Here is a 9633-nt window from a genome sequence, read left to right as displayed (position 1 = left end):
GTCAGACCAGTTTTCTCTGAGGCCACTGATGATAGTTCAAGAAAATAAAACATCATTAGCATATATTGCAAAGCAGTTTATACAAAAGTGGGATAAAATCACTAAGCCACAGGGTAAAAAAGGAAGAGATTAGAACAAAAACATTTCCCTGTTTTACTCTGCTAAAATTAATGTCTTGTAAACTAAGATAAGATTCTAGGAAATGACTGCTGCCACCCATCTTTCTACTAACAACTCCAGGATACATGTCTATCTTGAGCCAAATAGCAGTTTAAACCAATGCAGAGCTCAGTGTTAACATGACCTTGGGTTCTGAGGGTACCCAAGGGAGAGACTTCCACTGGGGCTGGGCAAGAACCTGAGACTTACATCAGATTACCCAGGAAGAGGATCAGAAAACAAGATTTGGAAAGAGCTTGTCCCCTAAGGATCCACTTACCATGGAAATAATGTAGTAAAAAACTCATATTAAAGTGACTGGCTCCCTACCCCCTAAAAAAGCCAAGAAATTGGTGAGTAGGTATGCTAAGTCTTCTGATTCCTGAGGCTAGAGGAAAAGTTTGGGAACCTGGAGGCTTCTTTTGGTAGCTCACCTAGAGACTAGCAACTTGCCTGCCATTGCATTGCCATCCTCTATGGTGGAGTGCCACCATCTATCACTTAAAACCACCCTGCCAGGAGCTCAGGTGCTTCCTCAGTCAGCCCAGAACATGTCAATGTTGTAAAAACCCTGCTAAGGGCTGGGCACAGTGGCTCACACCTGTAATCCCAGCACTCTGGGAAGTTGAGATGGGTGGATTGTTTGAGCCCAGGAGTTTGAGACCGGCCTAGAAATAGCGAAATCCCATTTCTACTAAAAATACAAAAATTAGCCAGGCGTGATAGTGCACACCTGTAATTCCAGCTGCTTGGGAGACTAAGGCAGGAGAATCACTTGTACCCAGGAGGCAGAGGTTGCAGTGAGCTAAGATTGTGCCACTGCACTCCAGCCTGGGTGACAGAGCAAGATTCTGTCTCAAACAACAACAACAAACAACAACAAAAACCCTACTAATGACCCAGAGAGACAAAGATCACTCTGGGCAAATGCAACATTCCTGGTGAGACAGAACTGCCCTAAGAGAAAGATGAGGGGAAAATGTTCACAAAGATGTAGGTGATACACACATGCACACACACACACACATTTTCTGGTGCTAAAACAAGCCATAATTTCCCTATGAAACAACTTAGCACATGAATTGAAGGAGAGGATGGTCATCACAGAGGTTTAAAAAAATGACTTGAAAGACTATAGAAGAAATAGCTCAAAGGACAGTCGTGTGAAATCATGATAGAAATCATGAGAGGACAGAGAAGATTTGGGGATAGATTTAATAGACATAACGTGTAGTAGAAATACCTTAGAAATAAATTACAAAACTGATAATACAAGAAAATTTGGGGGAGCTGAAGACCCATGTCTACAGACTAAAAGAAACTATAGAGAAATAGGCAGGGTTAGTGAGGAAAGAACACATGCTTAGGCATATCCAGGGAAATTTTTGAAGCCCAGGGTAAAATAAAGTTGTACAAATTTCCACGTAGTAAGAGCAAATTATCTACATGTAAATTTTTGTAGTATAGGAAAAGAAAATAATAATTCATGGAATTAATTAAACGTAATGGAAAAATAGAGTAGAATATTTACATTAAGAAGGGAAGATACTGCGGGGTGTGGAGGCTAATGCCTGTAATCCCACCACTTTGGGAGGCCGAGGCAGTTGGATCACCTGAGATTAGGAGTTCTAGACCAGCCTGGCCAACATGGTGAAACCCTGCCTCTACTAGAAATACAAAATTAGCCGTGTGTGGAGGTGCTTGCCTGTAACCCCTATTTGGGACACTGAGGCAGGAGAATCACTTGTACCTGGGAGGCGGAGGTCGCAGTGAGCTGAGATTGCGCCATTGCATTCCAGCCTGGGCAACAAGAGTGAAACTCTGTCTCATAAAAAAGAAGGGAAGACATGGCACAAATTGTAAGTTGATCAAATCAGCATAAATCAGGAAAAGGAAACAGAAGAAACATTGTAAAAAAGTAGACATAAAGTAAAATAGAAAACAAAGTTAAGTATATCAATCATTATGTTAAAGAAAAATGGGCTAGTTTCTCACATTAAGTGTCAGAGATTGTCAAATTTTGTTAAAATATAAAACCTAACTGCAAACAACTTAGAACAAAGTGGTTAAAAAAAAAAGATTAAAACTCAAGATCATCATACTTCCTGTTCATTAGAGAAAGGAAAGGAAGGAAAGCATGAGGAGCCACTCTGACCACCAGCACAGCTCTGTGGAGCCCTGTGGAGCCCAGAGTAGCCCAGGGCCCACACCTACCCCTGCCCTGCTACTCACCACCACCGCTGCAACCTCGGACCTGTTCCTACCATGTGTTAAAGCATAGGGGTTACTGTGAAGTCCTAGGCATTCAGACCTGCCTGCCCCAGGATATTAAAAAGGCCTATCAGGAAGCTAGCATTGAAGTGCCACCCAGATAATCCTGAAAATAAGAAAGCAGCATGAAGAAAATTCAAGTAGTGAGGTGTATGAGGTGTTACCAAATGCTAGAAAAAAAGAGACATTTATGACAAATATGGCAGGTGGAAGTCATTTTGACAGTCTGTTTGAGTTTGGCTTAACATTCCGTCTTTAGGGAAGTTTTTGGTGGAAGGGATCCATTTCCATCTGATTTCTTTGAAGGCCCATTTGAGGGCATTTTTTTTGGGAATTGAACAGATTCCTTAAGAAGCAGAAGCTGAGGGACAGGGTCATTTTTCTCTGCCTTCAGTTTACTTTTAGAATTGGATTTTGTTCTTTTGGAATACGATTTATTTCATTTGGGTCCCTTGGTCATGGAGGTCTTATTTCATTCTATTTAAAGTCATTTGATAGTGAGATGGGCAATTTCAAATCTATATCAACTCCTATTAAAATAGTTAATGGCAGAAAAATTAGGAAGAGGTTAAGAGAGAGTAGAAATGGAACAAGATGGCCAGTTAAAGTCCTTAACGATAAGTGGTAAGAAGCATCTGCCGCACTTGGATAACAAGTCTTTCAATGCATGTGTATAATAAAAATGTTAAACTCTAATAAGCACCATTTGAGGATTAACAGTGACATATTTTGAAGACATTGAATGAACTTGATTTTCAGTATAATTGTACCTAATCTGAAGTATTTATAAATAACTCATCAGAGCTCCTTTTTGTCACAGACTTTTGAGTTTATTGTTGGGACCACATAATAGGACCAATTTGTTTATATCTTTAAAAGTGTTGTAAACCTCTGTATGCACTTTGCCTTTTTATTAAACCTACTCCATGGTGAGCAGTGACTCTCTAGTAATGGTTGGACAAGATTGTACACTAAAACCAGCATGGATCTGCTTGTCCATTGTGTCTGAAATGTGAGCCAAGCAGTTTCAGCCTGCTATGAAGTTAACATTGCCAGGTTGACTCTTCTACATAAACAGTTTCAGTTCTTTCAGTATTTCACAGTGGAAGATGTAAATGCATTAATGTTAATATATTTCTAACTTAGTATAAATTAGGGGTGTTTTCTAGTCGTGCATAAATGCTGGCAACTTAGCAAGTTTTGACAATTGTTTAAATATGTAATGTTAAGCTTGGATTTAAAAAGTAAAGCTGGTAAACTGGGTGTTTGTGATTTGTTTAGAAAATATATAAATAATGTGTTTGGTGAAAAAAAGAGATAAAAATAAGCAAATGCAATTGAAAAGAAAGCAAGAGGGATGGTCTACTGTCGGACAAGGTTGATTTGTGGTTAAAGGCACTTACGAATAAAGGACATTATGCAGTGATTAACATTTCTGTATGATGGTAACACTGGCTTTTGGTATGCAGAAAATTTACCTGGGCAGAAGGCAAAATGAGAAAAATGAAGATGTCCCAAGCATGGTTGGAAAGAGCAAAGAAAGCAAAAGTTGTTAACCAGTCAAAGAGAACGAAGGTGCAGGTCAACACTGCACAAGAAGAGATGAAGAAAGTGCAGACAGAAGAAAAGAAGGACCAGAACAGCCTAATGGAAGCTGTTGCCTTCGGAGAATGAAGAGTCAGAAATTTCCAAGTGTGGAATGACAAGTGTAACAAGTGGTTTATGGACACAAGAATGCTTAATATTTAAGCATTCTTCACAGTCACTCCTAAATTTCACAGTCCCAAAACTTCAGTGGAAGTCAGCCTTGCATAATATGGCAGCAAAAATATACAGGCATACCTGTTCTATTGTACTTCACTTTAAGGTCTGTGGAAACCCTGAAGCAAGCAAGTCTGTCAACACCATTCTTCCAACACCATGTGCTTATGTCATGTCTCTGTGTCACATTTGGTAATTCTCACAATGTTGCAAACTTTATTATTTTTATATCTGTTGTGATCTGTGAGGTCACTATCATAATTGTTTTTGGGGCACCACGAACCATGCCCATGTGACACTGACCAGGACTTGTCTGTCTCTTTCCCTTTCCTCAAGCCCTCCGATTCCCTGAAACATAAAATAATTTGTAAAATAGCTTAATTAATAACCTTAAAATAGCCTCTAAGTGTTTATGTAAAAGGAAGCATCTCACTTCTCTCACCTTAAATCAAAAATTAGAAATGATTAAGCTTAGTGAGGAGAGCATGCTGAAAGCCTAGATAACCCAAAACTTAGGCCTCTTACAACAGTTAATCAAGTTGTGAATGCAAAGGAAAAGTTATTGAAGGAAATTAAAAGTGCTATTCCAGTGAATACATGAGTGACAAGAAAGTGAAACCGTTTTATTGCTGTAATAGGGACAATTTAAGTGGTCTGGACAGGAGATCAAACCAGATACAGCATTCCTTTAAACCAAAACCTAACCCAGAGCAAGTCCCTAACTTTCTTCAATTCTGTTAAGGTTAAGAGAGGTAAAGAGGCTGCAAAAGAAAAGTTGTAAGCTAGCACGGCTTGGCTCATGAGGTTCAAGGAAAGAAGCTATTTTCATAATATGAAAGTGTAAGATGAAGCAGCGAGTGCTGATGGAGAAGCTGCAGCAGGTTATCCAGAAGATCTGGCTAAGATCATTGATGAAGGTGGTTACACTAAACAACAGACTTTCAGCATAGATAAAACAACCTGCTCTTGGAAGAAGGCACCATCTAGGACTTTCATAGCTAGAGGAGAAAAGTCAATGCCTGGCTTCGAAGCTTTGAAGGATAGGCTGACTCATGTTAGGAGCTAATACAGCTGGTGACTGTAAGTGGGAACCAGTGCTTACTTACTAATCCCAAAGGCCTATACCCTTAACAATTATAATATATCTACTCTGTCTGGGTTCTGTCAGTGGAACAACAGAGCCTGGAAGATAGCACATCTGTTTACAGCAAGGTTTACTGAATATATTAAGCTCACTATTGAGGTCTATTGCTCAGAAAATAAGATTCTTTTCAAAATATTACTGCTCAATGACAAGACACCTGATCACCCAAAAGTTGTGAGGACGATGTAAATGGAGATTAATGTTGTTTTCAGGCCTGCTAACACAATATTCATCCTGTAGCCCACAGATCAAAGGGTAGTTCTGATTTTCAAGTCTTATTATTTAAGAAATACATTTTATAAGGCTATAGCTGCCATATGGAGTGATTCCTCTGATGAATATGGGCAAAGTAGATTGAAAACCTCCTGGAAAGGATTCACCATACTAAATGGCATTAAGAACATTTGTGGCTGGGTGCAGTGGCACTCATGACTGTAATTTCACTTTGGAAGGCTGAGGCAGGCAGATTGCTTGAGCTCACGAGTTCAAGCCTGGACAACATGGCAAAATCCCATCTCTACTAAAAATTCAAAAATTAGCCAGGTGTGGTGGTGCATACCTGTAATCCCAGATACTCTAGGGGCTGAGGTGGATGGATTGCTTGAGCCTGGGAGGCAAAGGTTGCAGTGAGCTGAGATCACACTGCTGCACTCTAGCCTGAGGGACAGAGTGAGACCCTGTCTTAAAATATATATATTCATGATTCATAGGAGGAGGTAAAAATGTCAACATTATCAGAAGTTCAGAAGAAGCCGATTCCAACACCCCTCATGGATGACTTTGAGGGGTTCCAGACTTCAGTGGAAGTAGTAGCTAAAGATGTCATGGAAATAGCAAGAGAACTAGAATTAGAAGTAGGCCTGAAGATTTTACTAAATTGCTATAATCTTGTGACAAAACTTGAATGAATGAGGAATTGCTTTTTATAGATGACCAAAGAAAGTCGTTTCTTGAGATAAAGAATCTACTCCTGGTGAAGATGCTGTGAACATTGTTGAAATAACAACAAACAATTTAGAATATTACACGAACTTAGTTGATAAAGCAATGGCAGGGTTTGAGAGGATTGATTTCAATTTTGAAAGAAGTTCTATTATGGGTAAACTGCTGTCAAACAGTATTGTATGATACAGAGAAATCTTTCATGAAAAGAAGAGTCAAATAATGCAGCAAACTTCACTGTTGTCTTATTTCAATAAATTGCCACAGCCAACCCAGCCTTTAGCAACCACCATCCTGATCAGTCAGTAGCCATCAATATGGAGGCAAGACCCTTCACCAGCAAAAAGATTACAACTCATGGAAGGAACAGATGATGGTTAGAATTTTTTTAACAATAAAGTATTTTTAAATTAAGGTACATACATTGCTGTTTGTATACATAATGCTTATTTCCAAAGTATGCCTGTAAAGCAAAAATATGAAAAATGCAAGGAGAACTTGATAAAAACACAATCAGAAAGAATTAAATAGATGTCTCCCAGAGTTAAATAAATCTAGCAGGCAAATCAGTACATTCAATTTACTAGATTTCTCCCATTGATTCAAGAAACATTTACAAAATTAATCCTGTATTTCACCAAAAAGGACACCTTAACAAATTAAAGTTGCCAAAAAAAAAAATAAAGAAAAATGCATGTTTTTAGGGTTACTTTCCTAATCAAACTTCAATAAAATGAGATATAGATGATAAAAGATTTAATTTTTGGAAAGTTAATCCATGAATCAAAAAGAAATAAAAAGTGAAATTACCAACTATTGAGAAAGCAATGAAGTGGAGCAGCAAAAGCTACACTCAAAGTGAACGTATTGCTTTAAAAGTCTTTGTTATTAAAGGTAAAAGAGAAAAAATTGAGAAACTTAGTACTCATCACCAGAAACTAGGAAACAAATGAGGAAAGAAACTAAAAAGGATTGGCTTAATATAAATAGAAGCTGAAATTAATAAAGTAGAAAACAAAAGCAAGCCAAAATAAAGCAGAAAGGATAAATAAATCCACAAGTTGTTTTTATTTTCATTTTTTGCGACCAGTAAAGTAGATAATCTCTCTGTGAACCTAATTGAAAGAATGCACATGGTAAACATGAGGGCATAAGCAGAAATATGCAAGATTAAAAACAAGAAGGAGACAAAAAACATAGATACAGACATGATTCAAAGAATTACGCGATTAGAGCTTGCAATTCTATGGCTACAAATTTGAAAACACAGAGGAAGTGAATGATTTCCTAACAAAATATAAATTACCTTAAATTGTCAATCACTGTAGAAGATTTTGGGCTGGTTATTAAGAATCTATCATGAAAAAAGGCACAAAGACCAGATGGGTTTAATTTTTAAAGAACAGATGATTCCAATGTTATATAAACATTTCCAGGCCATGAGGGGGGAAAAAAGGAAAAAGATCCCCTCAATTCATTTTATGAAGCCAGATTAGTTTTGTTTCCAAAGTCTGATAGGCTATGCTAGGCCCATCTCACTTAAAAATGCACATATGAAAAATGTAAATGTTACCAAATGTACCTTATGCTTCTGTCTCAGCTTAGGTTCTCTATATAGACTGTGAGGTAGAGATATGCCTATCCAAGGTTTATTGAGGAGTGCTCTCTTCTTACAACACCTGTAAGAAAGTAAGAGGTGGAGGACTAGTGTGGGGAGATTTAAACTGTAGTACTGCTACAATAGTGGCTTGTAACTATCCTAGTCCATGGATAACTCTGAACCAGTCATAGGCTGTTCCCTAAGAAGGAACTCTGCTGTGCCATCAGCAGTCCTCAATACTTGGGACAGCTGTGTCACTAAGAGTCTCCTGTTGAAGGTGGCATCTGGGTAGCACACCACAGCATCCATCAGACTTGAGTGACAAGAGTTTCAATTTATACGTGATTACCAGTGTGGTTACTAATATAGTTTACTATCAAGAAATTGAGCATTATAATAATTTTTTGTGTCAACAAACCTTTAACAATGTATTAAGACCACATAATAGTTAGATGCTGAAAAGGTATTGATGAATTTGTTAATTCATCAGACATTTCTGATACCTCTATAGTTTTACATAGTTCAGCTATATAAATATATCACACATTCTGATGTGAGTATGTAGAGTCTTCTTTTCCTTTCTCTTTCTTTCTTGGCTTTCCTTCTCCCTCTTTACGGTCATCAATCCCAGTACAGTAAGCAGAATAAATAAGTATAATATACTGACCCTAAATAGAAAAGGTTTAAATTGCCCCAAATTTGTTTCAGGAAGAAGCAGCCTGTACTACCAAGTTCCCTTTTACACAGGCATATGTTGGTGAATTTTTAATTAAACACATATTTCTCCAGAGCTATTCCCTAGCTCTTCATCGAACACACCACCAATATTCCCTGGAGATTGTTAACTCTGACAGGATATAAATTAAAATAAATAAAAGCCAAAAAAAATCAAAGTGTTGCCATGTGTTTAAACAGAAAGCATGCATCTTGGTAGGAGGACTAGAAGTGTAGAAGTAAATCAACACCTGTTTGTCAGGGAACTGAAGCAGATCCATTCCGAAGTTCCCAGCTAATCTACCTTTATTAATGGCAAATACTCTCCACAGACAACCCCCCTCCCCTGCCCATAATCAGAGATTTAAAATTAAAAATCTAATTTTAAAAGTATAAAGCTTTAAATTTAAAAAGTTTAAAAATTTAAAATTAATAAAGATATAAAATCTTAAGGATGAAATAAACTATAGATTCTCTTTCAGACATACCATGTATCTGAAATTAATATGGACCCCTTCCTTTGTAGATCCTGTCTGGTGGCTTGATAGGTAGAGAATCTCAAATCATTGGGAGGACTCAATCCTTCTAAGACTGAGAGCACATCTGTTCTCAGTAATTGCTGGAACTGTGGGTCCTCGTCTGTAGAATTCACCAACTTTGGGCACTCATCCACTCTAGGGGTACCTCAGAGGTATACTTCCTGAAAGAGAGTAATGACTGAAAGACTCTTAATGGCAGAATAGTTTAGTGTTTGGTTCCCTGAGGCACATCTACACATGCCCCCAGCCAGGCGGGGAGCTTTGGGACCATCAGTTACAGTTAGGGAGTAGAATTGGTAACACCTGTTTCCCATGCACACCCAGAGCCAAAAGAATTTCTAGAGGTTGCTCTCCTTTACATTTAAGTTTTCAAAAGAACTCCAATTTAGAATTTTGTTCTCTGTTTTGAGTAATGCTTATTTTATTGTTGCAGGCAGTGCTTCATGGAAATACAGATATTAATAACAAAAGTTATCTTGATACGTATTTGTAAGGGAAATGGC

General features: G+C 37.9%; 1 pseudogene; it reads left to right on the top strand.

Annotated features, from left to right (window-relative positions):
* The first annotated feature begins 2300 nt into the window (after positions 1-2300).
* On the top strand, positions 2301-8947 carry LOC118153161 (dnaJ homolog subfamily B member 6 pseudogene; annotated as a pseudogene).
* Positions 8948-9633: the final 686 nt, after the last annotated feature.

This window comes from Callithrix jacchus, chromosome 4, assembly GCF_049354715.1.
Source record: "Callithrix jacchus isolate 240 chromosome 4, calJac240_pri, whole genome shotgun sequence".
Classification (NCBI taxonomy): domain Eukaryota; kingdom Metazoa; phylum Chordata; class Mammalia; order Primates; family Cebidae; genus Callithrix; species Callithrix jacchus.
Note: the sequence above shows the minus strand (reverse complement) of the source record. Positions and strands in the feature narration are given on the sequence as shown.